The sequence below is a fragment of the Beta vulgaris genome, chromosome 5, assembly GCF_026745355.1.
Source record: "Beta vulgaris subsp. vulgaris cultivar EL10 chromosome 5, EL10.2, whole genome shotgun sequence".
In the NCBI taxonomy this organism is placed as follows: Eukaryota; Viridiplantae; Streptophyta; class Magnoliopsida; order Caryophyllales; family Amaranthaceae; genus Beta; species Beta vulgaris.
The window spans coordinates 15486503-15505774 of NC_079206.1; the positions used below are offsets into that span (position 1 = coordinate 15486503).

Here is a 19272-nt window from a genome sequence, read left to right on the forward strand (position 1 = left end):
ACATATTTTTACGGTTTCTAAGAAAAAATGCAGTAATATATTAATTTTTTAAATATTTTAATCTATTGCTACGGTTAATCATAAAACTACAAAAATAAGTTCTTTTATTACTAGGGTTTAGTTTCTTAGTTGGGCGTCGTTTTAAACTAAATCATCCCTAACACATTCTCCCCTTCGATCTATCATTCTCTCATGCGCCGTTTATTTTCTAAGTGCTCCTCCTCCATCACTCTCGGTGCCCCATCTCTTTTTCCTCATCCTTCTCCTTCTCTAACTCCTCTCACTTCAATTTCTAAATCCTTCACCTCAATTACTTTGATGTTTGTCGGGTCTGCTAAATCCCATTCAATTGCTCGTTGTTTTCAGATCTTGGTGGTGGTCGCTTATCAGATCTGCTTTTTCGTGGATGGCTTGTCATTTTCAGAAGGTGAGTGTCTTCTTGTCGTTTTCCCGGTGGTAGGTGTTGTATAATATGAGCACTATAAGAGGGGGTGAATTATGGTGAGAGAATAAGCGTAGCTTTTTACGGAATTAAAAACGAGCTAGGGAGCATACGATGGGAACACAAGAGATTTAAGCGAAGAAAAACTTCCTAGGCCCAACAGGAAGAAACAACCTCGAGCACAAGGGATTTTAACTCAAACTTTACACTATAATAGGCCAACAACTCTGTTACAAACCTATTAATTCTCCCGAGGCACAACCTGAGTTCCTAAACTCAAGTTCCCAACAACAGTTCCCACTAACTGTTGTTCCTCTCAAACTTCACTCGAAGTTCCTTTCTTTTTCCCTTTCTCTTGCTTCACTCAAAGCTTTCTCACATTTACAGGAGTTCACTCAAACCCTTAACCAAATAAATACAATTTTTGATAACAATGGAATAGTAAAACCAAAGATAGTAAGTATGAATTCTCTCAGGAACAAGGCACTGACACTTTAGACAACTTAGGATTTTAAGCTATGTCGGACACAAAAATTTATCTTGTTATTAGGCGCCTATTTAAAGAGTAAGTAGTCATGAATTAACTTACCAATAATTAATCCACTAACCCCATGATCTCCACTAATTAAATTACTTGGGAACAAAGAAACTAACCCACTAACCCAGTAACCCACTAAAAAATGTAGCAGTAATACATTACGTGGTTAGTAATTACTTGGAGAATAATTGAACTTTTTTTAAATAAATTAATTTAGGAAAAATATATTTTTAATTTATTTTAAATGTATCCAAAAATCAGATTTAATTTGAAAAGAAAATCTTTTGATTTATTTAAAATAAAAAGATAAGATTTTAAAATAGGATAATATCTTTTTCAATTAAAAGAAACTATTTAAAATTTTTTTGTAACTAATTTCCTAAATTAGTGGATCTAGGCCAAACTTAACAAGGAATTATATTTTACTATTATTCACCTAAAATAAATTAAGCGCTCAACATTAAAATCGATTTAGGTGTTCCTAAATACATTTCTAAGCCAGTTCCCAACCATAGTTCCTAAACCGTGCCAATGTTTGTTCCCGTGATGGGAACAAAACTAAGTTCCTTTTGAGAATTCAACATCAATCATCTTTTACCTCTACTCGACCTTAACATGAAGAATATAATACATCCTAATGTATTCTAATCTTAATTCCAAGCTTGATTCTTCATCTCATGAACATCTTCACTTCGATCTTGATTAATTCTCATTTCTTTATTCTTCGATCAAGTATTCTCTTTGTTTTTCAAAGAATAACCTTGCAACATCATACATGAAATAATACAAGTATGTCTTTTGTGGCTAAGTCATCTTCAAAACTTAGGGTCAACAATAGGGGATGAGAGAGAACTACCTCTTTCGTCGATTTCAATAATGCCTTATCGTCGATTTCAGATCTGAGAGAGAACCGCATCTTATTGGTGTGCGATATCAACGCCTTCTCGTCGAATCTGACTTATGTTCAACATCTTCTTGTCCTCGGTAATGGCGCAATAATTAGCTCGGATGGTGGTCATTGTTGTTCAAGGATTTAGGCGGTGCTCGTCATTTTCTTCATTGCTAATTAGGGTTAGGATGAAGATGTTGCCTCATTTTTCTACTGTGCAAATCTTGTTTTTATTTTTTTATGTTTTTAGGTTTTACATTTTATTGTTTTCCTGTGTTGCTGTTGGTTTTGGATCTTTAAATTTTGATTTTATATTATGTATATATTTTGTAGAAATATTGTTTATAGTCAATATATGGATTTAATTTGTAATAAAATTTTTGTTTTTTTCATTTTTTGTATTGCAATTATTGTTGCACTAGTACCTTAACTAATCAACAGTTTTAATATAATTTTTTTTTAGCATCACCTATATTGTTGCGGTTTTGGCCAAGAACTGCGACAATAGATCAGATATGTTGTTGCGGTTTTAAAACCGCAGCAATAGGTTTAAACCTATTGTTGCGCATTGATTTGCGGCAGTACGAAATCTGCAACAATATGCCATTAAAAAAACCCGCAACAATATACGATTGTTCTACTAGTGTGACCCACTATTATTTTAATCATTCTACCTTTTAGTTGTTGGCCCAGACTATCTTTCCTCCAAATGAAATAATACCACTCTTATTACCTATCAACTCTAAACATGGCCCACATTCTCTCTCCTTAAAGTAAAATAATACTACTTTTACTAACTACTAACTCCTATCACATCTACTCGTTTCAAGAAAACAACAATTGATAACCAAATAACAACTTATCATCTAAAACTACGTGCCTTGATAAGTGTCAAGAGTATTATGGGACGGAGGGAATACTTTGTTTCATGCCTTTTTTCTCTTTGACTTCTGTCCAAACTTGTGAACTTTGGTGGTAATGATTTGGGTGGTATTATTGAGAGCTCCGACCATTACGCTCATAAATATTACATCCGGCACAAAACCAAGGCCCTTCAATAATGGTGAGTTCTTGGAACAGTTCCCCCAGCCATATGCCTTTTTGTGGAGTTCTACCTTCATCAACCAGGAGACAAAATTTTGTAAACCTTCTTCCTTCACCTTTGGTAGCCACACTATCAATCTTTATTGAATTTCCTAGCGCCTTTCCTACGGTTTCAAGCATTTTCGTTTCAAAAAAATTCGATCGGGAGTTCGTGGATTACAACCCACAATACGCCGAGGCGATGGATATTCTTGGAAGACCTAAATCCAGGCTCCAAATTATGGACCCATAAATGAAATTTCCGAATCATCCATGTCCCCTGGGCTAGAATTTGAGTTTTTTCCTCTAAGGATATACATTTAACCATGTAAAAGCCCGTTCTTAATGCTAAGAGGTTTGGAATTTTGGTCATTTTCCTCACCCGCTTGTGCTCCCTTGCAAGGAAGTCCTTTGAGATTGACATACCCACCACCTTGAGGATAACGCCAATGCCCAAGGAGTACTCAGCTGCATATACTTCTATTTGGAAATAGGGATAAAAATCTCACACCCTAAATTGTTCCCCGGTGGGGCAACAATAGCTAGGTACGTAGGCCATGTTAGGAAGGAAGGACTTTTCTAGTGGAAGCACATAAATATCTTTAGTAGCTAGAGCTTGGCTGAAGGTCTTCTCCAAGAGGAGGTGGGTTGGTAGGTCAATTTTTGTGGTGGTGGAGGAAGAAGCAATGGAAGAATGGGGCAGTTTATCAGGAGGGGTTAGGGGGGAAGATGGAGGGTTTCTGGAGGGGTTGGGGAGGGTTGACTCTTGGTTTCATGGGGGAATCGGATGGCAACACTGGAATTCGCTACGGCTGAGGGGAGGGGGAATGGATTTGTCTTGGGGGAGGGTTCTCTCAGCTGGTCTTTCTCTCTCATCAGGAAGTCCAAAAGCTATAGAAAATCTCGATATCATGTTAAAGATCAAACTTTCCTTTTGTTTTTTTTTGCTAAACTTGATTTCCAACATAATTTTAGTATTTAATAGATGAATTTAATTGTATCGTCTAGTTAATTAATAATTTGTGTTGTACAGGATCATAATTTGAAGATGGTGATTACAATAGGTAAATGAAGGTTGGATGTATCTTTTCTTAGTGTTTACTTGTTAAAGTGCAAGTTTTGACTTATTGAACCCGTGTTTTTTGTACACATGTGAATTATCCCACATTGGAGAAAGGGGAGAGAAAGTACTACATTATATAATAGAGGAGCTACATCTACTATTACCAATTGGTTTTATTATGGAACCTCCTTTAAACTTAGCTTGTAAGTGGATCGAACTCTTATCTTATTTATTACTTTGCCTAAGTTTTCTATTTCAATTCATCATTATTGGCAAATGATAGAACACGAACACTCTACTAAGTGGTAAGTTACACGACACGTAATAAGGTAACTTTAATCAAGTGTACATATTTCCTTGTCATTTTTTAGTTGACCCAAGGACTTCACACATTTAAAAAGACTTATAACAAAATGAAAGCTATGTACGAAAATTATGTCAAAAAATAATATGGTACAACTAAAAGAAAATGGAAGAAATATTATACTATATACTAAAGTTAGAAGCCACCAATATAAGTTTTTGCTCGAAAAGTTTTCTCTTCAACGTACCAAATTTAGTAAACTTGTTTTTGGAAATCTAAATAAAGGATTTATCAAACATTATTGAACTATAATAATTTTCAATTTAATTTAAACCAATTACAATGTTTTAATTAGTTACAATAAAATTAATCCAAATATTGTCCAATAGATTTTTTACGTAATTGTCCAAATATTGAAAAAAAATGAGTATGACTAGACATTACCTAATATGAAATGAGGGTTGGTTAAGGTGGAATATTATACTATACAATTAGAAAGGAGGGCGTATCAAAGGGTTGACTTGTGAACAAATTCCTCGTGAAAATAATTGATGGACCAAGAATCTTGGTGAGTTAGGTGTTCAATAATTTTTTTTTTCATTTTGCAGTACTATTTTAATTTATGGTTCCAAAGCTTTTAACTATATGATCTCGGCTGTTGATCCAAAATCTTAAACATTACGTACTGCTGGCACTAGTTTTGAAAAGACGAGTGAACCGTGCTTAATCCATAATCATTCATCAAAGTCAACCTAATAATTAGATTAGCGTTGGTTAACATACTAGGAATACCTTCTAGATATGATTATAAAATAAATTTGATTATACGTGAACTTTCTGAAAGTCATATATTAATGTTTGTAATTTTTTAGCACCAAAATAGGTCAACTTAGAATCAAAGAAATGCTTCAAGGAAACTCTATTAGGCTATTTAACAGACAAAAAGTTATTAGGCGATAAAGTTTATAAATTAATTTGTCAAAAAAGTCTCATCCAACTTCATAGAGATGATAGCTTCAAGGGTGCAGTTTTAGACTTCTTTTCGGTTCATAGCATAATGCATAAGTTATAAAGGGAATAGATCCCAAATCCTAAATTGGCTAAATACATCATTTTCTACCTACCGAGTAAAATCTTAGATGAATCAGTTATTATTTACTTTTTTCGTTTTTTTTTATTACTTCCTTTATTTCATAATACATCCAATATTTTTTTATTAAGGGGTATTTTTATAATAGATGCAACACTTTTTTTTTATAATTCTCTCTCTCTCTCTCCCTCTCTCTCTCTCTCTATATATATATATATATAATCTTATTTTTGGAATCTAGATTAATGTGGAAATATAAATGATGTAATTAAATGGTGTAGTAATGTTAATTCCATGGGCTATAAAAATTTGAAAAACCTTTTTTAAATATAAGAGTACTGAAAGGTAGAACATGTTATATTAGCATTAGCCTAGTGAGTATTAGTCTATACATATGTAATTAATTATTTTAAAAACATAAATATATCTCCCCTCAAAAAAAAAAACATAAATATATCTTGTCTTTAGATAAATTTTTTCTCACAAGGACTGAAATGAGATTGTCGAGTAGTTGGTTAGTGCACTTGTATATCAAAGGAGAGGTCATGATCCGAGATCCGAGTCTTAAAATACACATTTTTATTGTTTTATATGTCATTTGATTGTGTGAGGGAAAGAGAGAGTACATGTGGCATATTTAGAATTTTTTGCCTTTTATGTTTATGAAATTTGCTTAATTTTGAACTCGAATATATATAAACATATTTAGGTAATATTTTTTTCATTTTTCAGGATAAATTCATAGAGTAATCCAAACTTTGGATAGTTTTTCCATAATAATCCTAATTATGGATTAATCTAGAATATTCTCAAATGCGGGGTTTATCTTACTAAATAATATCAAGTGTCCAACAACATATTTAATATATAAGTTATTTTTTTACGTGTTTTTTCAGTTATCTCGCTCCCCACTTATGTCCTCTCCCTCAATCTAGCTGCCTAGATTTTCACACATCGATCATTCTTTAATCTTTTAAGTCGGCCTTTTCAGGTCACTGGATTGTTTTAAGAAAATTACCTCAATAGCTAGAATTATTATGGAATAATTTATAGTTAAAATTATTGAAATAATCAGTCATAGTTAGGATTATTCATGTGAATTTTTCCTTTTCTAAATGGATGGTATTTCTAGATTCATAATCAAATGCACAAAGACAATTAAAAAAAACTAGCAGGGGATTAACTATATCTAATAAACTAGAGGTGTCTGTTAACATATGAAATTTCTAAAATTATTATCTTCATTTCCCTAATTGTTGGTTCCAAAATGTAACACCCCGTATTTTTTTTATACCCGTTAAATAATTATCTGTATTAATTTATTTAATGAAAATGATTTCAGATTTCTCTTATTAATAATATATTTTTTTTACTAACTTTGACTTTACCTTTGAAGTGGTTAAAAAAGAAAAAAACTGATTCCTAGATTTACTAGGTTACTATCTAATACTTATCACTATATTAGGAGAGAGAAAGTGAAAAAAAAAAAAAAAAACTAAAAGAACACAAAGCAGAAGAAGTTCTGCTTACCTCCTCCAAGGCTCCAACGTGAGTATTCTTCCATCTACAAAAAAAAAATTCCCTTAACCTTCAACATCATAGATGTTACTAAAATCTTCATCTTCCATCTTCACACTTCAAGTCTTATCCATTCTTCTTCAATAGCTTCAGTTTTTGTGAGTTTTCAAAGGGGTTATTAGTGTGCTTTGGTTTGCGATTTCGGGTCAAGAATCGAATCAAAGGGCGGTTTTTGGGGTTCTTCTTATAGAGTCATCTCATTATATTACTTTTCCTAATCAAGTAAGTTCTAATCTTAATTTTTAATTTTGTATTTGGTTGATTATATGAATTTGGGGTTTTTGTAAATTAGGGTTCATAACAAAATCGAATTGGGGATAATTCCTACTATGCGAAATTGGTATAATTGGTTTGTGTTTCATGTTTAATTCAACTTAGTTAATGTATTTTCGAGTTGGATTTGTGAAATTATTGTTTCTAAAGTTTACTCTAAAATTATTGTTATATGTGGATTGTTTGTTCTGTTTTGCACGCAGCTACTGTTTTGGCTTTTTTTCTCAAAGATTCTGTCGTTTTTAGACCTTGGTTACTTCATGAAAGTTGTAGAGATTGAAGAATTAATGAATTTAGGCTCAAGAATCGTGTGATTTGGAGTTGTATACTAGGAGTTATGCTTTGTGCAAGTTCTGGGTGTTAGCTGTTTTGGTAGTATTGGTTGTATGCGGGTAATATGGCAAGTTACAGGGGTTTAATCATTGCTGGAAGTAGTTTAGTTATGTTATATTGGAGTTGATTATTTTGCCCTTTAATCTAATTAGTTTTCCTAAGTTACTTTCTTGTTGTGTTGTTGTGTGATTTCTCGTGGTAAAGTTTAGTGAGTTAGTATTGTATTGTTATATGTGGTTGTGCTCTTTCGACTTAGTTAAGTCGTTTAAGGAAAATCAATTAATTAACTGGATTGTGTCATTTAGGCCGGGGATTTATGTAAAGTATAGCCAAGTGACTTATACTATATATATATTATTATATTGTAGATTGCGGGTTCGTAGAGGAACCTTTTTGACTTGAGATTGAGATTTGCTAACTTTGATTGCTGATAAGGTAAGATTTCTTACTGTGCTTGTACAGATGAGTTGAGAAATTGTTTTATGATGTTTGGAAATTTACTTTTACAATGAGATTATTTTATGAAGTTTATACGTTGAGATTTAAATGGTTCTCAATATTTATATTGAAAGAGTTTATGAGATTATTCATGAGATTTATATTAAAAGGAGGAAGTTCCTCAATATTACCAAGTTGAGATTTCTAAAGGAGGAAGTTCCTCACCCTTAAGAGGGTTTATAGAGTTTTATTGTGGGGTTGCGGTAAGCGGTATTCTCCGAGTTTGGAAGTATGTTGAGTTAACAGTGTCTCAACAATATATTTTAGTAGTTGGGTGTATGTTGATCAATACACTTGCCATTAGTCTTCCTTCTTGGTTCGTTATCAAGTTAGGGGTATGCATACTAGGGCTTTGGTGTTTACCTTGTCTAGTGAGCCTAGCTAGCTCATTGGATTCTTATATACTTCCTACTCACAGATTACGAAATTATATTTGAAAGTTTTACAGAGTAGTTCAGAAAGAAAGAAAGATGTTTATTAGAAAGTTAATTTTATATATATAATCTGTACACCTTTTAAATGAATTTGTAAGATATTCCTATATATCTTACCTGCACATTGAATAGTTTCGTTTTATTTCAGTATTAAATCTTGCTCAGCCTTTGGCTGATATTACAGTGTTTAATGTGCAGGGACTTGAAGATAGTTAGCTCCAGTTGGGTTAAAGAGTGTGTTGGATCCATTTTGATTTAGTAGGACTTTAAAAAGACTTCCGCTGTTATTTATTTATAGGATTATGTTCTGGTTTGTAATAATTAACTTTACATTCTATTTAGTTGGTCTGTAATAATTAGTTAAAACTTTTGGTTATTGTTTTAGTTAGAACCATTAGCCTTGCGGTTATTATTATTAATTATCGCGGCGTAGCACCTTTGGATTTCCGAGTTAATTTTATTAAGTTGATTTTAGAAGTATTGGAAATTCAGGGTTGTTACACAAAACATGTAATTAACACCCTAAACCTAAATCTTATATGACCAAGACAACATCCTAGAATATTCGTGATGTGTGTATTGAAGTGGAGCATGTAACCCCAGCCGCAATCTCTAAAAACTCTCTCATCCCCAACGAATCCTAGCTGAAAGCAGAATCCCTAAGGGCTCGATGACCGCCTTGGCACGGTAGCCATCGAGCCCCTCCTCCTTTAGGTTTCCTTTTTCGTTTTTTCTCTTTGCATTTTTTTTCCGGTTGTCGACGTTTTTAAGGGCAAGGGAGTTTTGCTTGAAGCTCACGTCGTGGGTTCCTTGGCGCTCGTGAAGTCGCCGCCGGCAAGGTTCCCCTCCTCCTTTAAGGTAGTTGGTCTCCCCCTCCCTTCCCCGTTGTTGCGCTTTGTCTTGTCTAGTTCGCGTCGCGTCCTTTCCTATTTGTTTCAAAAAATTGTTTGTTTTTTTGTTTATTGGAATCAAAGTAAAAACCAGAGAATGGGGGTTTTTGGTTGGCAACATCCTAATTTTGGAATAAGAAAAAGAATTTTAAAATGTGAATAATTAGGAAAACTCGATCAACAAGATAAAAGAACGACTTCTTCCTTTTTATTCTGTGAAATTAGTCAAATAAAAAGTCAAGCGTCCCCTTCCCCCCCCCCCCTAGTTGTGTGCAGGCTTCCCCCCTTCAGTAGTTGTGCGTCGAGCTTCCCCCCTCCCCGTTCCCCTCCCTTACTTATTTCGTTTGTTTGGGCCTCCCCTGTTTTCGGTTGGTGTATTCGGCCTCCCCTCCCCCTCCCCTGTTTGTGCGTCGAGTCTCCCCTCACCCTTCTCTGTTTGTTCGCTAGTTGGGCTTCCCCTCCCCTCCCCTGCTTGTGTTAGTCGGTTGAGTCTCCTTGGCCCTTCATTGGTCGATTGTTGGTATCCCTAACCCCCTGGTTGTTATCCCTTTCCCCTCCCCAGCCTATGTTAGCTATAAATGTGTTGGGTTTTTTCTTAATTTGGGTGGTAAGTTGTGAAACAATGAAAGTTAGTTGTTTATTTCAAGTTGATAAGGCTGGTGTTTGTAGTTGACTATGGCAATTAATAAATGTTTGCCAGTTGCATAAGAGATTGTGGTGTAAAATTGTAGTAGTACTAGTAGACAATGTACTTCTTTTGGACTCCTTGATAAAGGAACAGGTGAATCAATTGGATGAGAAGTGTGAGTGTGGTCGAGGCGATGATCGGTATCTACGGTTCGGATATGTACTTTCCGGTTTCTAAAGCTGGAGGTGTTTTCGAGAGCTCACAATGTTTAGCTTTCCTTTTAGCTTGGCAATGATTTTCATGGTCCTTGTCTTGAAAAATTCAAATCTGCAAGTGGCACCCCAATTGCATCTAGTGGATTTCAGCACGTCCCATTTCTCCTACTTAAAGGAGAAACCTCACATACTCTCTCGAGAGAGTCACGAGTCACCTAGGAATGTGACTCTTCAACATTTCATGAGCCAAGAATCCTAAGCAATAGAAGCTCGTTGGGATTACTAGTTCATGCGGTGAGATGTGCAGCTCGCCATTTGTTTTTCGTTGTCCGGATCGTGAACGACATTCGCTTCTCCTACCACTTCCATCAAATATCAGGTTTTTGACTCCACAACACAATCATCAACTAGAAACACCCTCCTTAATATGCAACTCTCTGTTGGTTTTATTTGTTTCTGTTTTTTAGGGCATGTAAGAGCTAATAAATCTTCTATAGGTTTTTTTTTATATTTGATTATATTAGCAATAGGTTGTATTTCATTGTTTAATTGATGCAAGTTTTCTCGATATCAAAAAAGAAATGATGGTGTATTGAAAAGTTGGTGGCTTGATTGGTTGCTGGGCAAATGGACAAGTATAAATCGGAAAAAACTTGGTTAACCCACCGGGTAGACTACCCATCCCATAATATAAGGTTGTGATAATTATGATAGTGGAATCCAACTAGATTTAAATACTAATATTTTAATTATCTATTAGTAGCGGGTAGTCTACCCGGTGGGTAGATGTAGCAATGTCCGTATAAATCCAAATTGTACTTGATTAATGTTATCTTATATAGGAAGTCCAACATATAAGAGCTTTAACTGCTTGGATGATATTGCTGCACTTGTAAATTGTAATTCGTAAATGTTCACTTATATCTAAATTGCAAATGGTCCCATCCCCCATATTGACCTCAGCATAATAATTTTCAACAAATTCACTCCAACTTTCCAAGAACATTATCAGATCCAGAGATCGTGGGACCAGTAAATTTCAGCTGATTTAGGTTCTCCAAATCCACCTCTCACAAAAAAGAGAATGCTTGCTGTCAATAGCTTTCTAAAAAAAAATACTTCATCCATTTCGTTTTAAATGCAATAAATGGATATTATTTGTGAGATATAAAATATTCGTTTGTTGCATTTAAAACGAAACGGAGGAAGTATATAATACTAGCCTTTTAAGCACGCGATGCGTACAATGACAATTTTTCATTTTAATATATCGTAATGTCGAGTAGCTAGTTTTACATACATGCAACACATGTAGCGACAACTCATTATAGTAGTTTAAGTTGACAGTTTAAAAAAATAAAATAAAGGCACTTCTTTTTTCAACTTATTAGAAGTTATTTTCAGCAAAAATAAGTTCAGATCGGTTCAGATATGTTCAAGTAAGCAAAAATAAGTTGCATATAACTAAACCAAAGTAATTAAAGAAAGCATGCAGTTCTCATTAATATTGTTTTAAAGAAAGCATGCAGCAAAAATAAGAATCTTTCTTTTCTATTTTTTATTTTTTTAATCTCAATTATTCAAATTTATATTCTCCATAATCACAAAAATTACCTTCGTATCTTTGTGCTTTTCTTTTGTCTTCTTTTGAATTTTGTTTTAGTTGTGAGCTACTTCAATTCTAACTCTTATTTATCTATTATTGATAGTATACCTAAAACTTCAAATATAGTACATTGTCTTGATTTGACCTAATTATTCTTTATGTAATTGATTTACACAAATTGAAATTATATAAACCCATCAAAATAATCATTTTTGTACATGACTATAATGTTGGAAGTATATTGTTGGTTTTTTATTTTGACAATTTTTCTTTTTGATGGAAGATTTTGATATTCTTAAATGAATTTGTTATCTTTGTTTTTTTGTAAATCATTTTAGTCTTTCCTTTTTTTAGAATCTAAATTTTTAAGTTGTTCTAATTTTAGTTTTTTAAAATGAAAAATATTTTGATTGATAGATTACCCATAATTATTTTAATAAATTAAACAAAATTGATGTAATTAAAAAAGTAAGGTTATTATAATCATTCACTAGTACAGAAAAGGCAATTTGCGTCGGATGTGAAGCGCCTATTTGCGTCGGACCCTGGTACGACGCCAAAGCCCTCGACGCAAATGACTAAGAACCGATCTGCGTCGTATGTGGAAACGACGCAGATTAAGTAGCTATTTGCGTCGCACGTTATATACGGTGCGACGCAGATGAGTCTGCCCAGCCAACATAGAGCTGTAATGTGCGTCGCACATCTCCCTGGGTGCGACGCAGATGAGTGATTTGCGTCGCACCTTGGGATACGTGCGACGCAAATTGGTATTTTTTTTTAAAAAAAAAAATTTTTTTTTGAGAGGGGAAAGAAAATTAATTACAGAAACGTTCATGACTGGAAAATCAATAAGGATACGTTTTGTTTGCATTAATCTGAATCGAAACAACGAAATACTAAAATTACAACTCCACAACAATAAAATAAAATTACAGATATACAACTCCACAACAATAAAATCGATATACAAAATATGGGAGTAATAACTGATTTGCATTAATCTGAATCGAAACAACGAAATACAATCGAAACAATGTGAAAATCGAAACAACAAGAAGTACAAGAATGAAATGAGGAACGTAAATTTGAATCGAAATTACAAGAAAATACAAGATTGTTCTAACTGAATCGAATTAAAGAACGAAATACAAAGACTCTGTGCTCTACACTAGTGCGCGTTGCTCTGTTTCATGAACCACCAAACCACATTATGTTCCTGGCTGCTGCTGCCGATCTTTTTCGTGAACCACCAAGCACCTGCTGCTTGGTTTTTTAAACGGAAAAAAATGAAAAAAAACAAAAGTTCATCAGTAGAAAGTTTTTAGTTTTTAGATCTAAAAATGAAAAAACGTATTTTTAGATCTGAAAATTAAAATCGAAAATCAAATCTAAAAAATGAAAAAAAAGGCGATTTCGAGTAGTTGGAATCGAGTTGTTTAATGGCGATTGTGTAGTCGCCGAAAATCGCGATTTCGAGTGTAGTTGAAAAATCAAGTAGTAAAAAAAAATGAATCAGATCGAAAAATGAAAAAAAAAGAACCTGTGTAGTCGCCGAAAATCTTTCTTCGCAGCTCTTCTTCGAATGTCTCCCTTCGTTCGTTCGAATGGCTGGAAAACGGAGTTGAGTGAAAGAGAACTTGAACTGAGAAAATGGTTGAGCGAAATTAGGGTTGAGTGAAGAATCCGCCAACAAGCACCTTGAAAAATCTGACGAATCTGACGAAGAACTTGCAGATTTTTCGGCGAAGAAAAACAAATGTGGGATGATAGAATGAAAATAAAAATGTAACGGATAAAAAGAAAAATGAGAAGGAGAGAGAAGTTTAAGGAAGGAGAGAAGTTACTGAAAATGAACTAATGAGGAAGGAGAGAGAGAGAAAAGAAGAGATGACGGCTGATATGAGGAAGTAATGAAGTAGGGTTTGGAAATAAAAAGGAGTGTACAAGTTATCCGCTTGTCTATATTATTGGGCCCAATTATCCGCGTCGCACTCTACATACCATCCGACGCACATTGCAGATATGCCTCATTTATTTTCAAGCGATGTGCGTCGTACCTTCATGATGGTGCGACGCATATGGTCTGTATGCGTCGCAGGTAGGAAGGATGCGACGCACATCACTCATACCTGATGCTTGTGTGTTGTCTTTTGCGTCGTACCCCAGTGAGCATGCGACGCAAATTTTGTTTTTGCGTCGTTTCCGTGTTTGTGCGACGCAAATGGGGCGACGCAAATTGACCTTTTTCTACTAGTGATTTAATAGGAGGGCGCAATGTCTCTCCCCCTTCACGTATTTAATAGAGGTATAGGAAAAGTTTGACATTACTAGCTCCGTTTCCTAAAGATCTTTCTTGTTACTATTCCTATAGATACCAAGGAGGATCCATTTGTATGGGGTGTGATGTAGGTAAAGTAGGAGAGAGAAAGGGGTTAAGATAAATAAACAAATAAAAAGGGGTTAAAGTAGGAGAGAGATAGGGAGTAAAATTGAATTAATAATGGAATGGTGGACCATATATATGATAGGAACATGTGAGGGTAAAAAGGGAAAACAAATTTTTAAATAAGGAATAAAATAAAAGAGGGACTTTTGGAAACGCACTTAAACGGAAAGAGAGAAGATCTTTAGGAAACGGATGGAGTAAAATTAAATATTTCACAAAATTTTATCAATTCATGAAGATTATCTAAAATTTCCCATTAAAAATGCATTATACAAAAATTTTAAAGTTAAAGTAAAGTTCAGCTATAAAAGTTCAGTAAAAATTAGGTTCATAAAAAAGAAGTGAAGTTCAACAAAAAAATTGTAAAAAATAACTTAAGTTCAATAAAGATAAGTTCAGCAAAAATAAGGCTTTGTTCCCTTAAATTTATTTTTGCTTAACTTAACTTATTTTTGTTTATTTTTTATGAACTTATTTTTCCAGAACTTATTTTTGTTGAAACTTGTGAGTAGATTCTTTGTTAAACCTAACTTATTTTTACCGAATTAACTTATTTTTACTAAACTTATTGTTGTTGAACTTAACTTATTATTGATGAACTTATTCGTACAAAACTTTTTCTTTGCTGAAGTTAACTAAGTTCTGCTATGTTCATGAAAAATAAGTTAAGTTCAATAAGAAAAAAAATAAGTTTAGTAAAAAAAGTTCAGCAAAGTTAAGTAATATCCAGCAAAAATAAATCAGATTCAAAAAAAAAAAAAAAAAAAAATCTACTCTAAGTTTCAGCAAAAATCTAAAATAATAAGTTTTTTCAAATGAATTTCAACAGAAATAAGTTGAGTCCAGCAAAAATAATTTTATTAAAAATAAGTTCCGCAAAAATAAGTTAAGTTCAACAAAAATAAGTTAAGTGTATGCGTGTTTTTATTGTCTATCCGGGATGAATACGTATTTGACTACGTTTATTTTGAAATATTTTGAAATAAATAAGTCGTTCACAAGTATTTAAAGGAAGAACCATAAACCCAATTGGATATTTGGACAACCAAATGGATAACTTAGGTACTTGCCAATGTAGATTTTCCTCTCATGACTAATTGATCAATGAACTCAATATTGAGTTCGAGGTGATGATACGAATATGATCAGATATCAAGTTTGCCCATTGACGGTTTCTACTTAGTACGGTTCATGTTCAAGATTTATGTAACTCAATAGCTAAACAATTTGTTCCTGCAGTATAAAAATTAATCTATGTTGGTTCAATAACACATACTCCCTATGTTTCTATTTAGTTTAATTACTTCATTTTGGGGAAAATCAAGGAAAAAGTACGAAAGTATGAGAGAGAAACAGAAAAGATGGAGAGAGAAACAGAAAAGGTGGAGAGAGAAACTAAAGATGGATTAAGATAGAATTGAAAATTGGATGACATGGGTGAAAAAGAGAAAAAAGTAGATGAGACATGTTACCAATAATAGAATAACAATAGCATGTATGTAAATTAAAACGAAACATAACATAAAGAAAAGTGTGAGGTTAAAAAAAACGGAGAGAGTAAAAGACTAATTTTTGGTGACATATTGATAAAAGAAATAAAATTACAAGAAACCTAATCCAATTGTTCAAATTATCTTAATTGAGCATTAGAATATTTATTTAGGTCTTGTAACTAGCAAAAATAAACATGTGTTATGGTAAATGTTTTAAAGCATGCATATTGCATATGAATGTATTAATATGTATAAATATAAAAGAAAAGATTATAGATTAATTCGAATATACAAAAGAGCGGTAATTTCTTTTAGTATCTACATCATGACAAGTAGGTTATTAGTAAAACAAGGAACTAAATTGGAATTGACCATAAAAAATTATACATTTGTCACCTAGGTCTAGAATAACGTTCGACAGGTGGAGCAATCTTGAAGCTTGCACAGAATCTGAATGTGAATCAATGGAGTTTGAATATGTTTACGTTTGAGTGCTTTTTTTTTGTAGATGAGTGTGTATGCAAGTGTATGTCGAAGTGTATATGAAAGTATCTATGAAAGTGCATGACACGTTTGTTGGAAAGCAAGCTATTTATAGAAAGAACGGGTCGTAAATCATGCCTAGATGAGCAAAGAGATGGTGAACCCGACGTATTGTCGTACGTGTGGCGCAGCCAGCCTGCGTGGCGTGCAAGCTCTTGTTTGTGTGTTTGTGGTGCGGTTTACATATTGTCTTTGCGTTGTGCGCACGCATTCTGGCGCCCTTGACGCAACGTAGATATGAGAAGATTTTAATCCTTTAACAATTTTTTCTTGTATTTGATGATATATAGTTTCTTTAGACTCTGAAATTAGATATCTCTAGGAATAAGAATTTAAATTTAAGAATATCTTTTAGAAAATAATTATCAAGTATAAGTAATTTTTACAATTAATTATCAGGAATAAAAATTAGGCTTTAAAAAATATGCTTGGAATAACTAATATATGTTCTTAAAACGATTATTGCACTTAACTTGTTGGATTTATCTTCCTTTAAAACAGACCAATTAGGAAGACGATATGCTTCATCATTGGGTGATAAAAAGGGAGATACAACTACATGTCTACATTAAGCATTAAGCAAAAATAATAAGTTGAAGAGAACAGAGCTTTAATAAGTTTCAGTTAAATAAGTTAAATTTAGGAAAAATAAGTTAAATTGAAAACAATTTGTTATGCTTAAATTAAGAAAAAATAAGTTCAATAAAAATAAGTTCAGCAATAAGAAGTTAGATTCATCGAAAATAAGCCAGGTTCAACAAAAATCAACTCTAAGGCGAGTTCACTCATGGTACACCCGGGTGTACCATGAGCATGGTACACCCAGGGGTATTTTTGTAATAAATTAGAACTTCACGTGCTCATTTGACACCAAATTTGCTCATTTGGGTATTTTGCTCATTTACTCATTTGCTCATATTGCTCATTTTGTAATAAAAGTGTTTGCTCATTTTCTTAAATGAATAGAAATGTTTGCTCATTTGCGCATTTGTTCATTTTGCTCATTTGTTCATTCGCTCATTTTGTTCATTTGGAGAAAATAGTCTTGGGTGTACCATGAGCATGATACACCCAGGTGTACTATAAATATTCTCCTCTAAGGCTCTGTTCTCCTCATCTTATTAAAATAAGTTTCAGTAAAACTAAGTTTAACTTAGGAAAAATAATTTAAGTTCTGTAAAAATAAGTTTAGCAAAACAAGTTAATTTGGCAAAGCTAAGTTGAGTTTAACAAAAAGAAAAGTTTATAAAAATATGTTAAATTCAGCAAAAAATAGGTTAATTCAACAAAACTCTTCTCAAAATGTCAGCAAACATAAGTTTAGTAAAAATAAGTTCAGCAAAATAAGTTAAGTTTCGCAAAAATAAGTTAAGTTTAGCAAAAATAAATTATGTTAAAATGAGTTCGGTAAAAATAACTTAAAGCAAGAGTAAGTTAGATTAAGCAAAAATAAATTAAGTAAAAAAAAGATAAGGAGAACTAAGTGTAAGTTTTAGTAAAAATAAGTTAAGTTCAGAAAAATAAGTTAAGTTAAGCAAAAATAAGTTAAGTTAAGCAAAAATAAGTTAAGTTAAGCAAATATAAGTTGAGTTCGATAAAAATAAGTAGAGGAGAACAAAGCTTATTTAGTTCACCGTCGAAGTTGGATCAGAAGGGCCGGATTTTTTATGGGATCCGACTTCGTCCACCACTTCCGACTCGGAGCTGGACTTTTAAAATGGAGCCAGATTTAGATTTTTTTTTTGCCGAGTAGACTCAAATTTTTTTCCCCTTCAGATGGCATCCGACTAGAATCGAATTCGGTTGCCATCCCTACGTAAAAGCCTTTTGTTGTAAATTTTGCTACATAAACAATTTCCCTACACTTTAATTTGTTGCTTTTTTTCATGTGTTGTTTTAGTTCCAGTTGTTTTTTAATAGCCAAAGTTTTCTATGAAATAAAGTCTTGTTAGATCCATATTAATGTATATTTTAATTTTTTTCCAACTTTATATCTTTTATTGATATATGTATTTTAAATAAATAAATCATTAAAAATGTAGATTGAAGAGTCTTTACATTTCAAATGAGACTTACACGAAAATATATATACTAATACTATAATTTTGCACTAGTTAGATAAAATACTTGTCAAAAGTGTAATTGTAATGACTTAAAAGTTCATGGAATTTTTTTGTCAAAAAAAAAAAAGTTCATGAAATTTTTTTGTCAAAAAATGAAAAGTTCATGAAATCTATAGGCGTGCCTGACAATGTATACACGCCATACGACACCTCTGTCACTCTATTGTCCAATGTGTATATAAGTCATGTCAATTAACAAAAGTAAACTTAGCTTGCAACAAAATCTGAACCCGTGACCTCTTGCTATTATACTTCCTCCGTTTCATAATATCAACACTTTTCATTTATCATAATATCAACACTTTTCATTTACGGTTGTTTCAAAATAAATGCAATACTTTTTTTGTTTCCTTTTTTAGTAAATTTTAGGGGGTGAAAGGACCATATTATCCCCACTTAAGAAATTAAAACTGATTTGTGAACCTAATTTAATCCTAAACACAATAGCCTAATTTAATTATTTGAACATCAGCCACCACTACACACCAGTGGAAAAGAGCTTACCCGATACAGTCAAAATCGGGCTTAATGATGCTGTTTTGGTCCGCATCGGGTAACAAAGCAGCAGTTATAAAAAATTAACTGATGCGGTTGCAGACCGCATCAATTAGCCATTAATTGATGCGGTCGCATCACAAAACCGCACCAGCTTGGCGAAAAAACTAATGCGGTTTTGTAATAGAACCGCATCAGTAAAGGTTCTTTTACATTTTAAAAAAAAGGCAACCTAATGTCTAGGCTGCTGACAACCCAGGCAATTCAATATGGCCAGCCTATTGTCTACACTAGTGGAAAAAACC

At 33.0% G+C, this 19272-nt stretch overlaps 2 long non-coding RNA genes across 2 annotated transcripts; one reads left to right on the forward strand and one right to left on the reverse strand.

Moving 5' to 3' along the window:
- Positions 1-6643: 6643 nt before the first annotated feature.
- Positions 6644-9012, forward strand: LOC125497564 (uncharacterized). Its single transcript, XR_007274510.2, has 3 exons — positions 6644-7209; positions 7962-8028; positions 8724-9012. It is a non-coding gene; the product is annotated as an uncharacterized LOC125497564 (long non-coding RNA).
- Positions 9013-12716: 3704 nt separating this feature from the next.
- Positions 12717-13737, reverse strand: LOC130591682 (uncharacterized). The gene is made up of 2 exons (XR_008969698.1): positions 13408-13737; positions 12717-13127 (listed from the first exon to the last, which is right to left on the reverse strand). It is a non-coding gene; the product is annotated as an uncharacterized LOC130591682 (long non-coding RNA).
- Positions 13738-19272: the final 5535 nt, after the last annotated feature.